The 25,852-nt window shown below is 43.7% G+C and overlaps 2 long non-coding RNA genes across 4 annotated transcripts in view; both read right to left on the bottom strand.

Moving 5' to 3' along the window:
- LOC309529703 overlaps window positions 1–25,852 on the bottom strand; it is a 151,744-nt gene that overhangs the window by 116,541 nt on the left and 9,351 nt on the right. The window lies entirely within an intron of this gene.
- On the bottom strand, window positions 11,921–25,745 carry LOC309529676. 3 transcript variants are annotated; one of them, XR_014218288.1, is made up of 4 exons: window positions 25,523–25,745; window positions 14,385–14,475; window positions 13,752–13,823; window positions 11,921–12,099 (listed from the first exon to the last, which is right to left on the bottom strand). It is a non-coding gene; the product is annotated as an uncharacterized lncRNA (long non-coding RNA). The 3 variants fall into 3 exon arrangements; XR_014218289.1 differs by lacking the exon at window positions 25,523–25,745 and adding an exon at window positions 15,117–15,150; XR_014218290.1 differs by lacking the exon at window positions 25,523–25,745 and adding an exon at window positions 15,122–15,150.

The raw sequence follows: 25,852 nt of genomic DNA, 5'->3' as shown, positions 1-25,852 counted from the left end.
CTGCATGCCCTTGTTCACACGCACATATTCTCTTACATGGGCACACCAAAAGCTCTTGCATGTATTTGTGCTTATGCAAATAGATGCACAGTGGGCAGTAGTGTAAAGGAGACCTGCGTGAAATGAGGCTGAAGGTTTCAGGTCACTTGCCCCTGTCGGTGAAAAGACTACAGGCCTTTAAAGTGAAAGGAAGATTCAAGGAAAGGCGTATTCCCCCTTCTGGTGGTGGTCCTGCAGCCTCTGTCTTACAACTTCCTTATGCCAGGTTGTAGGGGTTTTTTTTCCAGCCTGAGAGTTGCATTCCTTTCAAGGGAAAATGTGCAGGGGCCACATGCCAGTAGTCATTGTGGCCAGAAGCAAAAGTAGCCACTAAGAAGTGCTAGGTGGAAGAAAATAGGGGTGGGTGGGTGGGTGTAAAAGAAGGTCTTGGTGCTCATTGGTCATTGGCTCAAGCTCCACCGTAGGGTTAGGAGAGACCTCTGACTGGAGAATGCTGCCAGTCAGTTCAGATAATACTGAGCAAGATGGACCAATTGCCTGACTTGAGATGTCCCTTGTTTTGGGCAACCAAAATGGTCAGAGGCCATTTCTTGGAGTTTTATGAAAAAGAACCTTCATGGGATGGGGGTAGGACAAGGTTTTGAGAATGGTATGGGTGCAATATATTCCGAACAAAAAGCTAAGTTGATTGTAAACAATGTAATAACTGAGGAACTTAAGATAGAAAAAGGAACACGACAGGGGTGCCCAATTTCCCCATTGCTTTTTATTTCGGTCCTGGAGGTGTTGCTGAACATGATTAGAGAGGACCAGCAAGTTAAAGGTGTACAGGTCGGAGCAAAACATTACAAGTTAAGGGCTTTCGCAGATGACGTAGTTCTGACTTTACAAGAGCCATACACTAGCACGAAAAAGGTGTTGGAGATAATTCAACAATTTGGCCAGGTAGCTGGATTTAAATTGAATAAACAAAAAACTAAAGTCTTAGGGAAAAACCTGACAGATATGGAGAAGAATAAGTTTCAAGAAGAGACGGGTTTGATGGTGGTTAAGAAGGTGAAATACCTAGGGGTTAATTTAACATCTAAAAATTTGAATTTATATAAGGACAATTATGAAAAATGTTGGTTAGAAATTAAAAAAGACTTAGAAATATGGTCAAATTTGAGATTATCAATGTTAGGCCGAATTGCAGTAATTAAGATGAATGTATTGCCTAGAATGTTATTTTTGTTTCAAACTTTGCAGATTATTGACAAGATGGACTGTTTCAAGAGGTGGCAGAAAGATATTGCGAAATTTGTCTGGCAGGGCAAAAAGCCCAGAATAAAATATAAAATATTAACAGATGCAAGAGAAAGAGGGGGATTTGCCCTGCCGGACTTAAAATTGTACTATGAGGCAGCAGCATTCTGCTGGCTGAAAGAGTGGATGCTCCTCGAGAATACAGATATCTTGGACTTAGAAGGTTTCAATAACGCATTCGGTTGGCATGCATATTTATGGTATGACAAAATCAAAGTGCATAGTGCCTTTAAAAATCACATTGTAAGGAAAGCGTTGTTCAATGTTTGGATGAGATATAAATCATAGAATCATAGAATCATAGAATCATAGAATCATAGAGTTGGAAGAGACCACAAGGGCCATCGAGTCCAACCCCCTGCCAAGCAGGAAACACCATCAGAGCACTCCTGACATATGGTTGTCAAGCCTCTGCTTAAAGACCTCCAAAGTAGGAGACTCCACCACACTCCTTGGCAGCAAATTCCACTGTCGAACAGCTCTTACTGTCAGGAAGTTCTTCCGAATGTTTAGGTGGAATCTTCTTTCTTGTAGTTTGGATCCATTGCTCCGTGTCCGCTTCTCTGGAGCAGCAGAAAACAACCTTTCTCCCTCCTCTATGTGACATCCTTTTATATATTTGAACATGGCTATCATATCACCCCTTAACCTCCTCTTCTCCAGGCTAAACATGCCCAGCTCCCTTAGCCGTTCCTCATAAGGCATCATTTCCAGGCCTTTGACCATTTTGGTTGCCCTCCTCTGGACACGTTCCAGTTTGTCAGTGTCCTTCTTGAATTGTGGTGCCCAGAACTGGACACAGTACTCCAGGTGTGGTCTGACCAGAGCAGAATACAGTGGCACTATTACTTCCCTTGATCTAGATGCTATACTCCTATTGATGCAGCCCAGAATTGCATTGGCTTTTTTAGCTGCCGCGTCACACTGTTGGCTCATGTCAAGTTTGTGGTCAACCAAGACTCCTAGATCCTTTTCACATGTACTGCTCTCAAGCCAGGTGTCACCCATCTTGTATTTGTGCCTCTCATTTTTTTTGCCCAAGTGCAATACTTTACATTTCTCCCTGTTAAAATTCATCTTGTTTGTTTTGGCCCAGTTCTCTAATCTGTCAAGGTCGTTTTGAAGTGTGATCCTGTCCTCTGGGGTGTTAGCCACCCCTCCCAGTTTGGTGTCATCTGCAAATTTGATCAGGATGCCCTTGAGTCCATCATCCAAGTCGTTGATAAAGATGTTGAATAAGACCGGGCCCAAGACAGAACCCTGTGGCACCCCACTAGTCACTCTTCTCCAGGATGAAGAGGAACCATTGATGAGCACCCTTTGGGTTCGGTCAGTCAGCCAGTTACAAATCCACTGAGTGGTAGCATAGTCAAGACCGCATTTTACCAGCTTCTTTACAAGAATATCATGGGGCACCTTGTCAAATGCCTTGCTGAAATCAAGGTAGGCTACATCCACTGCATTCCCTTCATCTACCAGGCTTGTAATTCTGTCAAAAAACGAGATCAGGTTAGTCTGACATGACTTATTTTTCAGAAATCCATGCTGACTATTGGTGATCACAGCATTCCTTTCTAGGTGCTCACAGACTGTTTGCTTAATGATCTGCTCCAGAATCTTCCCTGCTATTGATGTCAGACTGACTGGGCGGTAATTATTTGGGTCCTCTCTTTTCCCCTTTTTGAAAATAGGGACAACATTTGCCCTCCTCCAGTCTGCCGGGACTTCGCCTGTTCTCCAGGAATTCTCAAAGATGACTGCCAGTGGTTCTGAGATCACATCTGCCAGTTCTTTTAATACTCTTGGATGCAGTTCATCTGGCCCTGGAGACTTGAATACATCTAAACTAGCCAAATATTCTTGTACTATCTCCTTAGTTATTCTGGGCTGTGTTTCCTTTGCTGAATCATTTGCTCCAAATTCTTCAGGTCGGGCATTGTTTTCTTTATCGGAGAAGACTGAGGCAAAGAAGGCATTGAGGAGTTCAGCCCTTTCTGTGTCCCCTGTTTGCATTTCACCATCTTCTCCTCTGAGTGACCCCACTGTTTCTTTGTTCTTCCTTTTGCTACGAACATACCCATAAAAGCCTTTTTTGTTGCTTTTAACCTCTCTAGCAAGCCTGAGTTCATTCTGTGCTTTAGCTTTTCTGACTTTGTGTCTACACGTGCTGGCTATTTGTTTGAATTCCTCTTTGGTGGTTTCCCCCCTTTTCCATTTTTTGTACACATCCTTTTTTAATCTTAATTCAGTTAAAAGTTCTTTAGATAGCCACCCTGGCTTCTTTAGGCACCTTCCACGTTTCCGTCTCATTGGTATTGCCTGTCGTTGTGCTTTTACTATCTCCCTCTTAACAAACTCCCAGCCATCATGAACTCCCTTTCCTTTTAGTATTGCTGTCCATGGGATCTCACCCAGCACTTCCCTAAGTTTTATGAAGTCGGCTTTCTTAAAGTCAAGAAATTGAGTCCTAGTATGCTTGGCTGCTCCTTTCCGCTGTATAGTAAACTTCAGAAGAGCATGATCACTCGCGCCTAATGATCCTTCCACATCTACCCCACTAACCAGGTCATCAACATTGGTTAGGACCAGATCTAAAATGGCTGTTCCTCTTGTTGCTTCTCCCACTTTCTGGACAATGAAGTTGTCTGCAAGGCCAGTGAGGAATCTGTTTGACCTTATGTTCTTGGCTGAGTTTGACGTCCAACAAATATCCGGGTAATTGAAGTCCCCCATTACTACTATCTCCCTTCCTTTTGCATGCTTGGCCATCTGTTCCAGGAAGGCATCATCTATGTCCTCCGTTTGGCTTGGGGATCTATAGTAAACTCCCACAATGAGGTCTCTGTTATTCTTCTCTCCCTTAATTTTGACCCAAATGCTCTCACTTTGGCTTTGAGGTTCTAAATCTTGGATCTCTTCACAGGTATACACATCCCTGACATATAACGCCACTCCTCCTCCTTTCTTGTCTGGTCTGTTTCTCTGAAATAGATTGTATCCCCCCATTATTACATTCCAATCGTGGGACTTATCCCACCAGGTTTCAGTGATGCCTATTATGTCATATTTAGTTTGCTGTACCAAGAGCTCAAGCTCATCTTGTTTATTTCCCATGCTTTGCGCATTAGTGTAGAGACATTGAAGTCCATTAATCATTCCCCCGTGTCTCTTATTTAAGGATTTTTTCCTCCCACCACTAGGTCCGCGTGCTGTTTGCTCCATTTGGTCTATGACATTTGGATGATCATCTTCATTAATTGATAGACTCCTACCTTCAGGAGCACTGTCTCCCTCCCCCACATTAGTCAGTTTAAAGCCCTCCTGATGAGGTTTCTGAGATTTTTGGCAAAAACATTTCTCCCAACCGTTGTGAGGTGCAGCCCATCACTTGCCAGAAGTCCATCTTCAAGAAACTGCAGTCCGTGATCTAAGAATCCAAACCGTTCCTGTTTACACCATTTGCGAAGCCAGCTGTTCACTTCCACTATTTTCCCCTCTCTCCCTGGGCCACGTCGTTCAACTGGGAGGACAGACGAGATGACAATTTGTGCATTTAGTTGCTTCAATTTCCTGCCGAGAGCCTCGTAGTCTCTTTTGATCTTCTGGAGGCTATTGCTTGCAGTGTCATTGGTTCCCACATGAACCAAGAGGAAGGGGTATTCGTCAGTGGGTTTTATGATTCCTTGCAGTCGTTCAGTTACATCTTGGATCTTAGCCCCGGGGAGACAGCACACTTCCCGAGACATCTTGTCAGGCCCACAGATCACTGCTTCTGTTCCCCGCAGTAGGGAATCCCCTATCACCACTACACGCCTCCTCTTGGGTTTGGTCGGGGTTCTTCCGTGAGCTGTCCGTTCCAAGGTCACCTGCACATTCCCTGAGGACTGACTTTGCTGCTCGTCTTCATATACCTGATCGACTGTAATGAGGGAGAGATCCTCAAATGGAGTCTGCTCTTCGTCTTCCATGCTAGGGGAGAGGACCTCAAAGCGATTGTGTATTTCTAAACAATCAGAGTGAACCCTGGGCCTCCTACTTCTTTGAGTCACGTTTCTCCATATATCTGGCTCCTGTGTTGGTGAACAAGCCTCCTTCTCAGGGGAGTCCCCTGTCTCCTCCTTGGTGGGGACGGTGTGCTCTGTTGCTTCCAAGAAGAGCTCCAGCTCTCTAATTCTTTGGAGCGTAGCTACACGTTCCTCCAGTTGCTGGACTTTGTCTTTTAAAAGGGCAATCAACATGCAATTGCTGCAGGTAAAGCTGCCTGCAACCTTTGGCAAGATGGCAAACATTGCGCAGGAATCGCAGGCGACTGCAGCTGTTCCCTCCCCTTCCATCATGAGATCGTGTCGTTGGGGGTGGCTACAGAGGTCCTCCATCATAAAAAGCTTGAAGACAGGACAAATAACTTCCCCCACAAAAAAAACACCTAGGTCTCCCCCAACAAACGTTTGAGATTAGCTCCCCTAAATCTAAAAGATGGGTATAACTGCCCTGCTAGCTCTGATAAGCTCCTCCCACAGCTAATCCCCTGCCTCAACAGAAACCCTGCCCCCTCTGACCTTTACACAGGGAAAACAGCTAATCAGCCAGAAAGAAACACACATACACAAGAAAACCCTTTTTGCTCCTTCTTCAACTGCTGCCCTACAAACTCTGATAAGCTCCTCCCACAGCTAATCCCCTGCCTCAACAGAAACCCTGCCCCCTCTGACCTTTACACAGGGAAAACAGCTAATCAGCCAGAAAGAAACACACATACACAAGAAAACCCTTTTTGCTCCTTCTTCAACTGCTGCCCTACAAACTCTGATAAGCTCCTCCCACAGCTAATCCCCTGCCTCAACAGAAACCCTGCCCCCTCTGACCTTTACACAGGGAAAACAGCTAATCAGCCAGAAAGAAACACACATACACAAGAAAACCCTTTTTGCTCCTTCTTCAACTGCTGCCCTACAAACTCTGATAAGCTCCTCCCACAGCTAATCCCCTGCCTCAACAGAAACCCTGCCCCCTCTGACCTTTACACAGGGAAAACAGCTAATCAGCCAGAAAGAAACACACACACACACAAGAAAACCCTTTTTGCTCCTTCTTGAACTGCTGCCCTACAAACTCTGATAAGCTCCTCCCACAGCTAATCCCCTGCCTCAACAGAAACCCTGCCCCCTCTGACCTTTACACAGGGAAAACAGCTAATCAGCCAGAAAGAAACACACATACACAAGAAAACCCTTTTTGCTCCTTCTTCAACTGCTGCCCTACAAACTCTGATAAGCTCCTCCCACAGCTAATCCCCTGCCTCAACAGAAACCCTGCCCCCTCTGACCTTTACACAGGGAAAACAGCTAATCAGCCAGAAAGAAACACACACACACACAAGAAAACCCTTTTTGCTCCTTCTTGAACTGCTGCCCTACAAACCTGTTGGAAAACAAAACCCCTAGATGGTTGTCACCCTTAGAGGCGAAGGCCCATAAGAAAGTTAATATGGAGGTCGGATGGCCAAAGTATTGTGAGATTTTAGAACAGGATGGAGAGAAACTGAAATTAAAGAGCCATGAAAAACTAAAACCCAAAGTACAAGATTGGCTCCACTATTATCAAATAACGGAGGTTTTTAAACAAGACAGGAAAATTGGCTTCCAGGTGGAAAAATCAAAACTCGAGACAGAACTGCTAGAACCCAATACTAAGAATTTGTCAAGAATGTATAACTTGCTGTTGAAATGGAACACACAAGATGAAATAGTTAAATCAGCTATGATTAAGTGGGCACAGGACATTGGTCATAATATTATGTCTGCTGACTGGGAAAGGTTGTGGAACACCGGAATTAAATTTACGGCATGTAGTGCCTTAAAGGAAAATGTGATGAAAATGGTATACAGGTGGTACATGACCCCAGTTAAGCTAGCAAAAATTTACCATTTGCCTGACAATAAATGCTGGAAATGTAAGGAAACTGAAGGTACTTTTTATCATCTTTGGTGGACATGCCCGAAGATTAAGGTCTTCTGGGAGATGATATATAATGAAATGAAAAAGGTATTTAAATATACCTTTCTTAAGAAACCAGAGGCCTTTCTCTTGGGCATTGTCAGCCAATTGGTGCAAAAAAAGGATAGAACTTTCTTTATGTACGCAACAACAGCAGCAAGAATACTGATCGCAAAGTATTGGAAGACACAAGATCTACCCACCGTGGAAGAATGGCAGATGAAAGTGATTGACTATATGACATTGGCGGAAATGACGAGCAGAATTCGAGACCAGGGAAAGGAGACTGCGGAAGAAGATTGGAAGAAATTCAAGATTTATCTTAAGGACTACTATAAACTTGATGAAGTTTAGAATGTCGAGATTCTATAGAGAGAAAGGGTTGCAGTAATATAAGATTAGAATAAGAAAGGACTATGACGAATTAGAGTTGGAAAAAACATTTATAAGTTGCTATAAAATTTGGACATGAGGATGCAGAAAGGGGAGGTATGGGGAAGTCCGAGGAAAGAAGTTTATGAAATGACATTATGAAATTATACCTGTTTGTTTGTTTGTTTTCTTTTTTGTGTTTGTCTGTTATAAAAACTTTTGTAAAACTAATAAAAAATATTATAAAAAAAAACAAAATGGTCAGAGGCCTGGAAACGATGCCTTATGAGGAACGGCTAAGGGAGCTGGGCATGTTTAGCCTGGAGAAGAGGAGGTTAAGGGGTGATATGATAGCCATGTTCAAATATATAAAAGGATGTCACATAGAGGAGGGAGAAAGGTTGTTTTCTGCTGCTCCAGAGAAGCGGACACGGAGCAATGGATCCAAACTACAAGAAAGAAGATTCCACCTAAACATTAGGAAGAACTTCCTGACAGTAAGAGCTGTTCGACAGTGGAATTTGCTGCCAAGGAGTGTGGTGGAGTCTCCTGCTTTGGAGGTCTTTAAGCAGAGGCTTGACAACCATATGTCAGGAGTGCTCTGATGGTGTTTCCTGCTTGGCAGGCAGGGGGTTGGACTCGATGGCCCTTGTGGTCTCTTCCAACTCTATGATTCTATGATTCTAAGTTTCTAACTTTTTAAAGCTGCAACATACGTAGATACACTTTTCTTGCTTATTCATTATTGAAAGCGCTTTGTGATTCTTGAGATTAACTGATCAGAAACAGAGTAATTGTGCTTGAAATCTAGCTTGAGGTCATGATAAATACTGTGTGTGAAAGATGGAGATTAGGATGGAATTGTACAGAGGGCAATTAACTGGCCTTGAGCCTTGTCAGTGTCCAAATTTTCTACCATTCTCTGTCACACACATGTATTGATGTATACTGACCATTGTTGGTACAATCCAATATGTCTGATGTTGGTTAGCAATTCTGGAATTATTTAAACCACCACACATGGATTTTAAACAACTTTAATGCTACTTAGATTAATGACCTAGGCTTGCTGGAATGACCCCTTTTCCCCTTCATGTACTCCTCTTGTGTACTGTACTGGGAGAAAATCTGAGCCCTAAATTGTTTCCTAATCCATTTACTTTAGCATTAGTGTTTCTTCTTACTCTGTTGTGAAACTGCTGTTGTCAAATTGGCTGCCCTGCAACTGCTCAGAACTGTTTGTGCTCCTCTTATCTGGGCCAGTAGAGGCAAAGTGGCTGAGAATTCTTCAGCTGTGTGCTTGGAATGTTATTAGAAATCTGTTGTTTGTCTAGAAAATAGCTTGGAATTGGGAAGTAATAAATGGGTGCTTGCAGAATGGTTTGTGCTTGCTGATTTTATTGTGAAATGATTATGGATAGCTGAGAGAAATTAGGTCTGCAGGTCTTAAGGGTAGATTAATCAACAAAACCATCAGTTGATGAATCATTAAGATGTATAGTAAATGATGAAAACCTAAAGACGTATTTCAGGACTGGCCCCATTATAGGGCAGGCGGCCACCTCAGGTGACAAAGCTGAGGGTAGGGGGCAGGGCAGGCAGGGAGTAGCAGCCACACAGCCTACCCTGTGTTCCCTTAAGTTAGCCAGCCGCCCTCCTGTACAATGGAGGAAGATGTCTCATTGCAACGAGCGGTGGACTCGTAATCTGGTGAACCGGGTTCGCGTCTCCCCACTTCCACATGCAGCTGCTGGGTGACCTTGGGCTAGTCACACTTCTCTGAAGTCTCTCAGCCTCACCTCACAGAGTGTTTGTTGTGGGGGAGGAAGGGAAAGGAGATTGTTAGCCGTTTTGAGACTTCTTAGGGTAGTGATAAAGCAGGATATCAAATCCAAACTCTTCTTCTTCAAACTATTTGCTATAAGATTCAACTGCCAGTCTCATCAGTTTCTGTATTTTGAACTGGGTGGGGTGTGGAGGCATCTTTTCTCTCATTTCAGATAAGAAAAAATATTTGTCTACGCCCAGGTACATATGAACATTTCATCTTCTCAAAGGGGCAATAATATAGACCTCTCTTATGTATTCTTTATTTTAATATGATTTATTAAGAATTTAAAGAATGTGTGTGAGAGAGAGAGGGGGGGGGGAGAATATAAGAGTCCTACTGAATCAGGCCAGTGGCCCATCATAGTTCAGGATCCTGTTTTCACAGTGATCAATCAGATTCCCATGAGAAGAAGCCTGCAAGCAGGTCCTGAGTACAACAGCCCTTGTGCTTACAATCAAGTTTCTGTTGTGCCCACTATGTCTCTGCAGTAAGGCCAAGCACTCCAGCTTCCCCAGCTTGGCTCAGATGCATCTAGCATTAGCAAATGAACATCTTTACGTGGAGTCTCTCTCCAAATGTGTCTGGCACATGCATTTTCCCTGCATTGTTGGCCTCTTGGAATTACTATGGCTGTGCCACTGCACTCTCAGTGCCTAGTTCTAGCTCTTCCACAACTGAATCATAGAATTGTAGAGTTGGAAGGGACCACAAGGGTCATCTAGTCCAACCTCCTGCGATGGCTAGAATGTTTTGTCCAACATGGGGCTTCAATCCATGACCCTGAGATTTAGAGTCTTGTGCTCTGCTGACTGAGCGGTCCCAGGTCATATTCTTAAACATTTTCTGATTCCAAACTAGGAATCAGCTCCTGTCAACTTCACCTCTGCAAATGGTCTAAAAGATGCTCTACCACATTTTTTATTTTAAGCTCCAACTGTCTTGATTCCATCCACGTTCAAGTACGGCTCATCATTTTGTACAGGGCCAGCTTGTCCCCAGACATACCCACCTTGCCTAACAAATCCAAACCCCTCATCCCAACACCACTGTCTTATCCATGCATTGAGGCTCTGCAAGTACAATGGGTGGTGGCATTTCAGGAAAAAATGCACATTTGAAGGTCCTGGCTTCACTACTAATTTTAGCAGCTAAAACTCCAGTATGCAGGAATTCCTTATCAGGCAAGTTGTTGTGGAAAAGGATTGCTATCGATAGAAAGTTTGAAAAAGCAACAACTCCATGGGGTTAGTGTGTATGGAATACCCCAAAGTGATTTAACAATAAAACCAGCAATAAATATATATAAAAAATAATTTCAAATCCAATAAAAATACAGATTGGGATAAAATTATCTGGGTAAAAGGCTTGTTGAAAAAGGAAGGTGCTGAAAAGACAATAGAGATGGCAGCTCTCTGAGATGTGGGGAGGGGGGTCATTCTAAAGGGCAGGGTTTGCAAGAAAAAGGGCCTGGTTCCTATATCTGACAGAAAAGAGCTCATGAAGAGGCACGTGCAGGAGCACTTCTGCAGCGTGCAGTGATTGGCTGGGTATAAAAGTGATGAAAAGGATCCTTTACATCAGTACATTAGTACCAATATCTTGAACATAGACCAAGGTCTAAGTAGTCAATCAGTTAGTGGTTTTAATGGATCTAATTGTTCAAATTATTGATCTTAGAGCCATTAACTGATTTATTATTTGCATAAATCGTTATAATTTACCTAATTGTTCATCTTATGGTGAACTTGTAGACTCCTGGGCTTTCACTTGTAGAGCCAGCATCCTTGGATTCAAACACCTACATTACATTGTGTGTGTGTGTGTGTGTGTGTGTGTCAGTGTCCTTGGGCTTTCTTCTGTCTTGCGTTGTCCACTCAATCTTTGTCTGTCTCTCAGGACTCAGAAATCATGGGATATCATGTGGCTTAACTTTTGTTCTCAAGATAATCCAGGCAGTTTTGCAGAGACCACAAAGGCATTTTCTGCATAGTGAAGCAGCATTCCATATCTGTGTGTGGGGGAAGCGCACATTCTTGAATCTTGAAGCATTTTGTGCAGAGTTGAGGATTTGTGTCTAAATGTCATTGCAGTTCCTGCTCCTGTGGAAGCAGGGCCAGTTGAGTGTGTGTGTGGGAGGGTGTGTGTGTGATATATGTATACCGCACAATTCTCTGAGGCATAAGAAGCTTCATGTGAAAAGTCAAATTAGAAAAATGCAGCCTCGGTATTATCTTTTCCCAGCAGGGTTTATTGACCCTGTGTACAGAGCAGCGTTGTCACGCTGGCCACGTGACCCGGAAGTGTCTCCGGACAGCGCTGGCCCCCGGCCAATAGATGTGAGATGGGCGCACAAACCCCAGAGTCTGTCAAGACTGGCCCGTTCGGGCAGGGGTACCTTTACCTTTACCTTACAGTCCATTCACTTTGCTGGTTTAGAAGAGAAGCTTGTTCAGCAGTCACTAGGTTCCCTAAGCCCACAAATACTTTGACTACCAGACATATTGACAGTACACTCAGCTCAGCTGGAACTCTGTATATGCCCTGGAACTCTGTGTTTGTTTTGCCTTGGCTCTGACCAAAAGAGAATGGTGTCACTGCAGTGGAATTAGAGGAAACAGCACTGTTTTAAATAGAATCTCCTGCAGCAGTTGCCCACAACGGAGGTGCAAGCCTCATTAGTCCCTGGAACCAGTACCATATTGAATGCATACATATACCTCCATTCAGCAATTAATTAACTCTGAGAAAGAAAAGTCTCCACCAATAACTGGATTTAGTCTAGATTTGCATTGCTTAAGCCCGGAATGGCCAAACGTGTCCCTCCATCTGTTTTGGGACTACAGCTACCATCATCCCTAGCTAACAGGACCAGTGGTCAGGGATGATGGGAACTGTAGCCCCAAGACAGCTGGAGGGCCAAGTTTGGCCATGTCTGGCTTAAGTAATATCTTCACTTTTCCACACAAGGGTTACCTCAGTCACCTGGTTGTGAGTTTTTATTGATTAGAGATCCCTTGTAACCTCCCTGATACACCACAGCAAGAAAGTTGCACTGCAGTGCCTGGTGACAGCTCACTACCTGTGTCTTTTGTATTATTATTAATAATTTGATGTATTACCCAGCTTTCACCATAAGATCCCAGGGTGTGGGACATAGCAATTTAAAACACAATGTTAAAATCAGTGTAACACAAATTGTTGTCACTTCTGTCTACTTCTATCTTTGATGAGCTCACCCTTTTTGTTAGAGCTAACACTAGTGCTCTGGCCTATCTAGATCTCTTAAGCTTGCCTCCTCTCCCTGTCTTTCAACCATATATGCTGTTTTCTTTGGATTACTCAGGATCCTGGTGGGAATAACAAGCCAGTGGTATCTCAGCATGAAAGCTTTTTCTGTTTTCTTAACTTTAATATGAGGTTTTGAAGTAGGCAAGTTGGACAGGCATGATGGCCGACTTACTGACCTCATCAGTGTCTATTGAGGGCATCCTTTCAGGAGTAGAGAAAATTTCATGCTTATTTTATCAAATTCAGAGTTTCCTTACAATTCCCATCATTGCTGACCATTGGTCCTGCTAGCTAGGGATGATGGAAATTGTAGCCCCAAAACAGCTGGAGACCCAAGTTTGGGAAACCCCAATCTACTTGTTAAACTGCTGCAATTTGCAGTTTAAATTGCTGTCAGAAACTCTGAATTCAGTCACAACTGGGCACTCACAAATCATGGTAAAACTCAGGAGACTACTACTCTTTATTATCTCTTTCAAGGAGGGTAATTATTTGCATATCATGTCTCCTTCATATTTCTATCTTTCCCATTTCTGTAGTATAAGGTAAAGGGACCCCTGACCATTAGGTCCAGTCGTGACCCACTCTGGGGTTGCGGTGCTCATCTCACTTTATTGGCCAAGGGAGCCGGCATACAGCTTCCGGGGCATGTGGCCAGCATGACTAAGCCACTTCTGGCAAACCAGAGCAGCACACGGAAACGCCGTTTACCTTCCCACCGGAGCAGTACCTATTTCTCTACTTGCAATTTGATGTGCTTTCGAACTGCTAGGTTGGCAGGAACAGGGACCGAGCAATGGCAGCTCACTCCGTCGTGGGGATTCAAACCGCTGACCTTCTGATCAGCAAGTCCTAGGCTCTGTGGTTTAACCCCGCGTCCCATAATTGTCCCTAAATTCTTGTGTATGTATAGACACGTTGGTAGATATGTTAGCATACACACATGAAGTTGTCTTACTTCTGAGATCACAGTAGTCAAGTTATTTATGCTGACATCAATGGCATGAGCATCAGTTTCTCTATTAGACCTCTGAAAGAATGTAATGTTGAACCAGATTCTGTATGTGTCTCACAGAAGCTTCAGGGTGAGTAAATTAAATAACTCCTCCCTCAGTGCTGCTTCCCATATAAAATGAACTGCCCAAATAGAACTTATTTGCAGGTGGTAAAGTTAGGAGTTGGTGGGATTCACCAACCATAGTCTTTGGAGAGGGCATTGGTGAGGGTGGAATTCTCCAACATTTTTGAGATAGCCAAAATAGAAAAGAAAATTTATATGAAACTTATTTTATGATAAATCTTGGTTCAGTTAATACTGAATGGAACTGTTAGATCATATTGGTGGAGGGAGGAAGCAACAGGCAAAGAGGAGGGAGATTGGAAGGAGCAGAGTCAAGTCTATTGCTTTCTTCAGCAAGATTAAAGTAATATTAAACAATCTGCACCAATTTACTCAGTGGCAGATATAGACTTTTTTTTTTTGGCCAAATATTCTCTGAGCCAGTGTGTAGGCAGTGAAAAGCTATGTGTGTGACCTCTGTTGCTGTTTACTCTGGGGAAATAAGTGGGGAAAAGAGACCTTTGTACATACTTTGACTCCTGCAGCAGTGAATCAGTGGCAGGATCTTCCAGTAGTTTTCCAGTTCAAAATATGTTGATTCAAAATGCTGATCAGTGTGTCCCTATCAAGAAAGGGTACAGCTTAGTTATCCCTTACGGTACAGCCACTGTCACATTTGCCCTCCTTAAGCACAGATAGCTTGAAAAACAGTGTGAGCATTTATATGTGGGAGGGTGGTAGTGGAACACTGGAGAGGGAAAAAAATAGTTGCATTCAGGGGCTTAATAAGAACAGAACTGCACTTTTGCCCCAAAGACATGCGTAAATCTGCAAAGCCATAAGTGATTTGATGCTTCAGCACTTTAATGTAAACTGGAGAAAGGACAGGAAATGAAACAAGATTATGTTGTAATGGCAGATTAATGGCCCTGCAGGTTTTAAATTCAGCAGCTCCATTCTCTGCTTGTTTTAAGTTTCAGAACAAGGAGTAATTGTTTGAAAGAATCTCTGCAATGGGTGAGGGTGGGAAGTGGCACATAAGAGAACTCCATTATTATCTTGTACCTATGAAAGACTTGACCTTTGAGGGCAATGCTAAACAGCAGTGGGAGGAAAAAATAGATTTGCTGCACAAATCCTCACTGCTTTCTAAGTGCTATCAAACCTTGCTTGCTAGGCCAGCTGCAGGAATTTTGCTGCCGGAGGTGACAGACAAGAGGGAGTCCCCTCCCAATTGCATGTACCAAAAGCAGCCAGACTGACCTTACTTCAACAATGGCAACAGGACTGTATCCTCCACATCTGAGGTGTAGCAGGAACCCCCCCACCCCAATCATTCTGTTTGCACAAACTTCACACACACTCACACTCACACACTACATACGCCACATTTCTGTTATAAATTCATAGAAAATCAACCATACATCGGATTTGCACTGTTCCATTTTTTACTCCATGTGACAAGGACTATCAAAGGGGGGTGCTTGGTTTCTGGTCAGCCATAATCCCTTCACCATCCCAGCACATCCACAGGAGCCCTGCCCAGTTGCTATGTCAACCCTGATAATCCCAGACAGAAGACAATCAAAATCACAAAGAACAGTGGATTCACCACAGGCTGAAACAAAGGACAATGATCAGATCTTCCCTCTGGGGGCAGGAAACTGCAAACTCCCCATTGTCACCTGGAAAGTACTCATGGGGAGGGGGAAAGGAGGAACCAGCTGGGTGACTGGACACTCAGGTTACCACCACAACTCCTCCCTCAACCCCTCCTTTCTGTAATGTATGCATGATGTCAACCCCTTCTGTAATGTATGCATGATGTCAACCCCTCCTTTCTGTAATGTATGCATGATGTTTCTGGGGGTGGGCTTGACCTAGAGGAGGGGAATTTCAAAAGTTTTTATAAGGTCTTGCAGCCCATTGTTCTGGGTCTTTCCTCTCTCTTGCAAGGGAAGGGAACCCTGTTGCAACAGTTCAATAAAGGCCAAGCCTACAGGCTGCTGTTTTGCTCCAAGTTATCCTGGTTGGTGTCTTTACTTTTTGTCCAAGGGAGCCCTCAGATTTTTCCGTTAACAGTTGGCGACACCACGAAGGGACGCTTGGTTCTCCTGCAGAGGTGAGGAGGGAGATAGAAGGGATCGGGCGCCACTGGGCAACCTTAGCCCAGGGATCCTTCTTCCTCTCCCTGCCTCCTCTTTGCAGGCGGTAATCAATCGTCACCAAAAGCTCAACCAGGGGAGCAAAGGCGAGGTCAAGCCGGCTAAAAAAAAAAAAAAGAAAAAGAAAAGAAAAGGATCCCGGGATCCGCGAGGGACACCAACGGACGTGAGTATGGTTCTGCAGGGAATACATTGGGAGGAGGGTGGAAAATAACGTCTCCACAACAGCCAGATCTTTCTCCTTTATTTCCAACGTTACACCTACAAATCTTGAATCTCCTTTTCTCTTTCTCTCCCCGTTTTCCCTTTCGGAAGTGTGGCCAGGAAAGCGTGGTGCTTATTGTTTCTCTGACGTCCTTTTTCGGAGTCGGCCAAAGGCGTCCCCTACAAATCTCTCTCCTTTTCTCCCCCGTTTTCCCTTTCGGAAGTGTGGCCAGGAAAACGTGGTGCTTATTGTTTCTCTGACGTCCTTTTCGGAGTCGTCCAGGGGCGCTCTTACAAACCTCTCTCTACTTTCTCTGCTTATGCAAATGAAGCCGCCCCTCCTGCCCGGCGACCTTTGTTAGGGATGACCCGGGTACGTGAGAACGCAAGGTCATTTGCTTCCTTTCAAAACTTTGTTTTCTCGGGTCCTGATCTGGCACTGCACTGTGCAGGCGTTTAGTAAGGAATCCGAACTTAGTCCGAAGGCTAGGCAGGAGGCTGTTGTGGAAGGTAGAGGGGAGGTTCACAATTGGGGCCCCACACTAGGGTTAGTCTTGAAACAGTACTGTGGTTTAGGTTTCCGGGCAGAGACCCGTGGTTTAGGTTTCCGGGCAGAGACCCGTGGTTTAGGTTTCCGGGCAGAGACCCGTGGTTTAGGTTTCCGGGCAGCGACCCGTGGTTTAGGTTTCCGGGCAGCGACCCGTGGTTTAGGTTTCCGGGCAGCGACCCGTGGTTTAGGTTTCCGGGCAGAGACCCGTGGTTTAGGTTTCCGGGCAGCGACCCGTGGTTTAGGTTTCTGGGCAGAGACCCGTGGTTTAGGTTTCCGGGCAGCGACCCGTGGTTTAGGTTTCCGGGCAGAGACCCGTGGTTTAGGTTTCCGGGCAGAGACCCGTGGTTTAGGTTTCCGGGCAGAGACCCGTGGTTTAGGTTTCCGGGCAGCGACCCGTGGTTTAGGTTTCCGGGCAGCGACCCGTGGTTTAGGTTTCCGGGCAGAGACCCGTGGTTTAGGTTTCCGGGCAGCGACCCGTGGTTTAGGCTTCCGTTCAGGCTTGAGGTTTTTAGCAAATAGCTCGTGGTTAAGAAACAAGTAGGGATTGCGCTAAGTCAAGGATATTCCAAATACTGAAAGAATCTTTCTTCTACCCCTTTCTTTCCCATTGCCCCTCCTCCCTTGTGTGTGTGTTTCCACTCTTTCTGTCTTTAGCGTACTTCGTTAACGGGAAAAAAAAACCCCCAATAATAACATATGAGAGAATGGGAGCTCACTAAACACCCTAGCTGGACTCCTCCTGGCAACAAAGCTTCCATGAAGCCTTTTGCCCCAGAGAGGACTCTAATATGCCCCTCCAGCTTGTCATCTCCAATTAGAGAAAAAAATAGAAATAAAATAAAGGGGCAAAATGGTCTTTCCAAGTACAAAGTACGAGACCGTTGTAACTTTTAGTGGGTGGCTTAGGCCCACCACCTAGAACCCAGGGCACAGTGGCCACCTCAGGGATCCTTCAACAAAATCAGGGTGTGAACTCTTAGGGAGAGCTGAACACATCAAATTTGTGTTGTTAAACTATAATCTAAAGCTAGAACATGAAACTGTAAACTTAATGGTGCTCAGAGGCAAAAAAAAAAAAAATGAATAAGAGATGTATTCAAAGATTTAGAAATATTTCAAGGGTTTGTATTTACATTGGCCTTGGCATCCACAGACTGTTCTTAAATGCACATAGTTTTAAATTGCAAGCTTGCTTCAAAATTTTAAATCTAAGGAAGCCATGTTGCGCCTATCGATCTTAAAACAAAACAAAATGGAGAATGGAGTGTGCAAATGTTTGTTATTTGAGAGAGGCTCTAAAAGAGAGTTTCCCTCCCAAGTGGTGAAATCCTGTATACGTGCTACTTGTGTTCTGAAAGGGGGATTACCCCACCTCTTTCTTCTAGTTTTAAGTGAGGAGGGTGATTTTAAGTCTAATGGTAAATGTTTTGTTGTAACTTTTGAGTTTGTGAGTACACCTCTGCTCCAGTCTATTCTGGAAGGAGAAGTTAACCAAATGTTTCTGCTGCAAAAGCCTAGTTGAGCCAACTGCTCTCTCAAGCTAAAATGCAGTGTATGTACTTCATTAAGTATATGCCTATGAAAGTATGGTGTTCCTTCTAAGAAAAATATGTGAGTCCAGTTTTAACTTTGATCTGGTTGGACAGAAGAGTTATTGTAAGGCTCCTGATATCAGTCTCTATAAGACGTCCTGGCCTCTTTTCTTAGAAAATGCCCCCCCTTATTTCATTCTGTCTCTTTCAGGTTTTTTTTCCTTCTCCTTCTTATTCTGTGCCAGGTAAATTTACTCCCGAGTAAGCTTCCTTTAAAGGAAACTGCAAAGGTGGGGGGGGGCATAGATTAGGCTTACTATTCCTCTGCAAGTTCAGGAAAAATTGTTCACTCTTGTATTCCTTTTAAATCAAATCTATGGCTGTTTTAACTATGCTTTATAAGAGATCCTCTCCCTATCTTAGGAAAAATGTTCACTTCAGTCTTTAAAGATAATTTATCTAGGAACTTTCACTCTTTAGTCTAAGGAAGTAAAAAACTCTCACTCAAACTAGCTTCAAGATCTGCTAAAAGGGTTGGGTACTTTTATTTTCCTCTTCCTTAGTACATGATAGGCGCATGGTTTGTGATAGGCGCATGGCTTGTGATCTCTTCCCCAGTTGTGTCTGTGTACATAAGTATGTGTGTGTTTCTGGTAGTACAAATCTTGCTATGAACTCTGTATTTTAGGGTTGGACTAGATGACCCCAGGTCCCTTTCAACTTTCCCAATTTGTGGCTGATGAGTTGAAATCCAGCCCAGATTTGCTCTTTGTTTTTAAAGGTGAGAGGTGAATGTGTGTGTTTCTGGTAGTACAAATCTTGCTATGAACCCTGTATTTTAGGGTTGGACTAGATGACCCCAGGTCCCTTTCAACTTTCCCAATTTGTAGCTGATGTGTTGAAATTTAGCCCAGATTTGCTCGTGATGTTTGAAGCAGAACTGGTGATATCAGGCATTTAAGTGATTACAGTGTTTATCATTTTGTCTATTTAAAAAATAAAACTTAAAAGTCTACTAAAAGTTTAAGCACATAAAAATTCATATAGTCAAGTAGAATGCACCTTGACCAATCCTGTAAATAAAGGGCAGGATAATTTGTCTGCAAATGGTAAGGCTGAAATGACTGAGAATATTAAAAAAATCCTATGAATTCTGACTGGCCATTTTTACTCATAAATAAGAGAGCGGTTGATTGTTCCGCGAATGACCAGATAAAATGACCAATAATGATAGCCCTTTCCTGTACATAAAGGAAGCAGTCTCAGTTTGCTTGGGCTGAAATTGCTAGCTTTGGTGAATACTTAAATTGCTGAGTTTCTCTTTTTTGTTTAAAATCAAACCCTGTTTTCAAAATCTACTCCTTACCCTTCCTTTCCCTTATTCAAATAGTAATTTAGCCAAAGGATGCAACATTTTCAATAGTATAAAAGGTTTGATGAGACATGAACTCTGCACATGCACAGAGGCTAGATCAGCTAAAGAAGAGAGAGAGAGGAAGGGGGGAACTGTAAGGGGGGAGAGGAGGTTTCTTCCAAATGTAAAAGAAAACTTGGAACCATTGAGGAACCATTGAGGGAAATCACCCTTAATCTGTCTTTGCTCCAGGGGCTACTTAAGACAAAAGGCTAAAAAACAAAACAAAACAAAACAAAGCAACAACTAGCCCATCAAAAGTCAAGAGCTTTCCAAGTTCCAAATCTTAACATGCCAAATTCTTTTCACAGGTAAATATCAAAGCATTCCCCCCTCAATGGGAATTTTAGGAACAGCATTTCCTGACAGGCTTCTCACATGAAATAATTTTCCCTTTTAACAGGATATGTGAACCCCGATAACAAAGTGTTTGTCCCTTTTTCCTCCCACAGCAACTTTCTTTCTGTTCTGTGAAACAAGTCTGAATCCCTGCTATATTAGTGACTTCCATCTCTTTATGGCTTTGACACTTTTTTAAAAGTTACAAATAATCTGTTTTCATTTATTTAATCTGTTTCCCCATGATGTCTATGAAGTTAATCGAAGCACAACCAAACATTGTTTGGTGAATGGTATTTGTTTACCTTTTTGCCTGAGCATTTCTTATTAATTCTGTCATTTTGGCTAGTGCAAGGTACCTGCACAGCTTTAAATTGCCATTCATTTTTCTTGGTATTAACTCATTTCCCGTATTAACATTACAGTTGATGTTGTCACATCAAGAAACACTATTTTATTTTCATTTGGGATGTTAGAATGCCAAAACAGATTACTTCAGGTTACTTATTAATTGTGTGTTTTAGCATTTATTTATTTGGTTCCTCATAGGTCATTTTGTGTGTGTGTTTTACTTTGGGGACATGTTCATCACATGTTGAAAGTCAGTTTCATGAAGTTCTTTTATCAAATAGCACATGGTGAATTTAAAGTTTTTTCCCCATGGTTTTCCCATTTTTTTCAGTCTAGTAGTAATCTGCGTGGTTTTGATAATATATAATAATAATTCTTTTCTAAATCTGATGTCTTTGTGTCAAGTTTGTTTTCATCTGACTGGTAATCTAATTTTTTGCTTTCTTTTGTATTTCTTAACCTTTGTATTTTTTACAGTTCTCTTTCTCTCCAAAGTGAAGGAAAGCAAAACGAACTTGGCAGATAATAACAGTAGTTATAGGAAAATGTGATAATAATATTGGAATGAATGAAACGCTTAATTCGCTAAGATTTTTATTATTTGCAGCTTCCAACAGAAACCGAAGGACATCCTTTTTGCCTTTTGCCCCCTCCCTTTTCTAACTGTCTTTAAGCCCCAAAACCCTGCCCCTTACAGGATATCACCTATACAGATGTGCAATGATGAAAAGCAGCAACAACCCCTCAACTCAGTTCTTCCGTCATCACAAGACACCAGAGTTTTCAAGTGCCCACAGCTATCTCTTTCAAAGGATATAGACTGCCAGGGGAGTGGGCCTGACAAAGGGGGGTGGAGTTGACTTGCAAGGACATCTTTTCACTTGAACCTCAAGCCTCTGTGCTCCAGGATTCAAAAGATACATGCGTAAAAGATCACAATTGTGTCAAGATATGCAACTGATATTTAATTAGTTTGTTTTGTATTAAGTGTTATTATGTAGGAATGTTGAAATGTGTCTGACAGTGTGTTATTTCCACAAGGGGGGTATTTTTGTGTGTAATTTTTATGTTTAATGTCTTATTGCTTGCACACCAATTCTCATGCATTTTATACTTTCTGATAGCTCACACTATTGTGTAGTCCAATGTTTAGATAACCACATTTCATTGTCCCACCTGGCACTCTGCCAACTTTCCCTATCCATTTTAAAATGTGCTAAAACTTGCTTTACCAAGGAGAAGCTTATAAGATACATAAAGGTGCACATGCTTTGGTTTAGCAGGAATGATCCCTTATAGAGTTAAATTGACTTATTTGGACAAAATGCCCTTTTAAGAACGGTTTTCCTTTAACAGACTGGTTTGAAAGGTTGAGAACCATGGGCACATAAATTCAAATTGGACTCAGTTTGAATTGGGCAAGTGTATCCAGGCTGCAATTAGCTTTTTGGTCCTTAAAGTGCAAGTGATCAACTTCCCAGGACTACAAGACCAGAGCCTGTAATAATAATAAGAAATCCCATGGATTTTGGCCAAGGCGAAGACATTTCTCTCAGGACGTGTCCGAAACCTGTGCCAGCTGTGGTGGGTGCCAGGCTACATGAAAGCCCTAAGTGGATTCACCAGGGATTGCCACTACTGCGACACCGTGCCGATGTGAGACCACAGAAGAGCTACCTTGACACCTGAGAACACACAAATGGCGGGGGGGGGGGAAGCAAACTGCACTTTTCAGTCATTAGTGGACCTTCCTGCCTAAATGTAAAGCATAGATCACTATTGAGAAAATATTTCTTCCAAGGTGCTAGAATACCACAAGTAACTGAGCAGTGCACTGTTACACCATTATATTTCCATGCAAATATCCTTAAAGTAGCATGATATCCAAGTCCCTTTCAGGTTCACATGGACACACATCTGGGACGGAGAATACCAGGTTATTATTTACCACCTTAAATTGTGCGGAGAAAAGGATTGCAAAGTAGCCACCTTTGCAATCTTATCTCCGAAGGGGGGAACTGTAGCAGGAACCCCCCCACCCCAATCATTCTGTTTGCACAAACTTCACACACACTCACACTCACACACTACATACGCCACATTTCTGTTATAAATTCATAGAAAATCAACCATACATCGGATTTGCACTGTTCCATTTTTTACTCCATGTGACAAGGACTATCAAAGGGGGGTGCTTGGTTTCTGGTCAGCCATAATCCCTTCACCATCCCAGCACATCCACAGGAGCCCTGCCCAGTTGCTATGTCAACCCTGATAATCCCAGACAGAAGACAATCAAAATCACAAAGAACAGTGGATTCACCACAGGCTGAAACAAAGGACAATGATCAGATCTTCCCTCTGGGGGCAGGAAACTGCAAACTCCCCATTGTCACCTGGAAAGTACTCATGGGGAGGGGGAAAGGAGGAACCAGCTGGGTGACTGGACACTCAGGTTACCACCACAACTCCTCCCTCAACCCCTCCTTTCTGTAATGTATGCATGATGTCAACCCCTTCTGTAATGTATGCATGATGTCAACCCCTCCTTTCTGTAATGTATGCATGATGTTTCTGGGGGTGGGCTTGACCTAGAGGAGGGGAATTTCAAAAGTTTTTATAAGGTCTTGCAGCCCATTGTTCTGGGTCTTTCCTCTCTCTTGCAAGGGAAGGGAACCCTGTTGCAACAGTTCAATAAAGGCCAAGCCTACAGGCTGCTGTTTTGCTCCAAGTTATCCTGGTTGGTGTCTTTACTTTTTGTCCAAGGGAGCCCTCAGATTTTTCCGTTAACAGAGGGCAGCAGGTTAGCTTAGCGGGTGCAGGGCAAGCTATGCATTGTACACACAGTCCTATCCTCCCAACAATGTGCTGTCACTCCCCTGCCTCCATTTCAATCTCTGTATGGGACAGCTGCATATTCTTGCATTGCACGGGGTTGGACTAGATGATCCACAGGATCCCTTCCAACTCTAGAATTCTAAGATCTGACGCCTGAAACAGCCAACTCACCCTACCTAACAGTAGGCCGAGTCCCGCAGCATCAATGGTCAAAGAGCTTTGCAAGCATGGAGCTGTTTCTTTATGGCTCCTTGTGGTAACGCTTGTTCATTTCTTGTGAAGCAACATAATTCAGCTGGTCAGATACGATTTAAAGTTGCTAATACAGCAGAATAAATTAGCTGTAAATCTGTTCAGCTTTAATAAATGAAAACTTGGGCTGCAATCCTGTGCCTACTTACAAGGGAATGTGGCCCACTGAACTAGATAGTTCTCATTTCTAACCGAACCTGTGCATGCCTGCAAAAGGATTTGAATCTTGAAGGGAATGGGAAGGGAGCCAGTATAAAGATGCATTTATTTATTTTTCGCTTAGGAAATAGTCCAGCTGATTGTGTGTGTGACGTGCCACATGTGGAAGACTAATCCACCTGAGGAAGTGGAACTGGGTCACTAAATTTTGCTCATAGGCTCCCTGGCCCTCTTGTGTAATTTGGGTTCCCTCTGACCCTGCTGTTTACAACCTGCCCCCAACAGATTGTAACCTATGCAGATCTGTTAAACCTTTGATCTGTTAAACCTTTGAGGCAGGAGTCAGCAACCTTTTTCAGCCATGGGCCGGTCCACTGTCCCTCAGACCATGTGGTGGGCCGGACTATATGTTGCGGGGGGGGGGGGAATGAATGAATTCCTATGCCCCACAAATAACCCAGAGATGGATGCATTTTAAATAAAAGCACACATTCTACTCATGTAAAAACACCAGGCAGGCCCCACAAATAACCCAGAGATGCATTTTAAATAAAAGCACACATTCTACTCATGTAAAAACATGCTGATTCCCAGACTGTCTGCAGGCCGGACTGAGGCGGCGATTGGGCCGCATCCGGCCTACGGGCCTTAGGTTGCCTAACCCTGATTTAAGGCACCACAGAAGTTTCCCTTCTTCAACATTTGAATCTCAGTGCCTGGGAATAACCCCATTGACCACTGTGTAATGACAGGCAGGAATTCAATTGATCAGGAACTTCACAAGGAGGGAGGAAAGCAGCAAGTCTTCACAGGAACACAGGAAGCTGCTTTGTACCAATCCAACCCACTGATCCATCTAGTCTGGTATGGTCTACACTGACTGGCAGCAGCTCTCCAGGGTTTCATACAGGGGCCTCTCCCAGCCCTACCTGAAGTTGCCAGGAGTTGAAACTGGGACCTTCTGCATGGATGGGTATACATGTCGGATGCCACATCTGAATGTTTCTCCCACATCAAATAACAAAGGAACAAGGTGAGGAATAAAGGTTGTTGCAGGAATTTATGTATAGGTTGGGGGGGGGGTTGCCCCTCCAGCAGATATCATGCACATGCAGCCCACTACCAAAACCAGCACAATCACTTTTGTGACTTTTGTGATTTGTCCCCACAAAACACTTAATCACAGTTTCTTCCTGTCTATTCAAAGGGCCTTTGCTGCACGATACCAAATGTAACAATTCACTGATAAATGTATCTATGTACTGGCTCACTGGGAAAACTTTAGCTCACTGGGGAAACTTCAGAAATTCATATAGACATGTGAGCTCAGCTACTCAGCAGCCCCTCTGCCTGAATGATAATTCCTGGCATCCTGATACCTGAGTGCCAGACAGATAGCCATTCCAGAAATAACAAACCCAGATTAACTTGGTGTGATTAACTTGGCTGTTAAATAGGGAAATGTAAATATATTTTTATTATACTTGGTGGGTGTTTGGTGGAGGGCAAGGAGATCCATGGGGCAGGGTCCAGGATGCTCAGATTACTGCCACCAGACCTCCCCTTTCATGATGTATTAGTGATGTAGTTTTGGGGGGGTGTAACATGGGGTTTAGCAGCTAATAAAAGTTTGGGGGCTCTTTTGTTCGGGGCTTCCATCTTGTTCCACCTTGTGGCAGGTGGGGGTCCTGTCACGATAGTCTTCAATAAAGACCAAGCCTACTGGCTGCTGTTTTGCTCTGGTATTCCTGGATGGTGCCCTTGTTTTTTGTCCAAGGGAGCCCTCAGATTTCTCCGTTAACAAGGTTCACATGGGGGTTCTGCTGTCCCTGTGTATCCTGCCCCCCTGAGGCCCCCAACCTCACCTTGCCTCGCCTCATGGTGGCCAGGCCCTGCTTGAGAAGTCCCAACTTCCTATCCGCCTCCCCCCCCCCCAGCATGGAGGTGCTTTTCGCCTCAGGCCCCCAAAAGGCGCCAAAATCCCTACCACTCCCATCAAACAAAAACAAATCCTAGGAAGTGACTGCGCCTGCGCACAGATGGCTCGAGCCGGCCAGACGAGCAGGCGGAGCTTCGTCCCTGCTTACCCATTCTTCTCCCGCCTCACTCCGGTTCGGTAGATGCCCCTCGTCAGGGAGCTGAAAAGCCCTCGCGCTCTGGACGTTGGACGCGCATGCGCATTTCCCCTTATCGTC

This window comes from Podarcis vaucheri, assembly GCF_965113315.1.
Source record: "Podarcis vaucheri genome assembly, chromosome: 3".
Classification (NCBI taxonomy): Eukaryota; Metazoa; Chordata; class Lepidosauria; order Squamata; family Lacertidae; genus Podarcis; species Podarcis vaucheri.
Note: the sequence above shows the minus strand (reverse complement) of the source record. Positions and strands in the feature narration are given on the sequence as shown.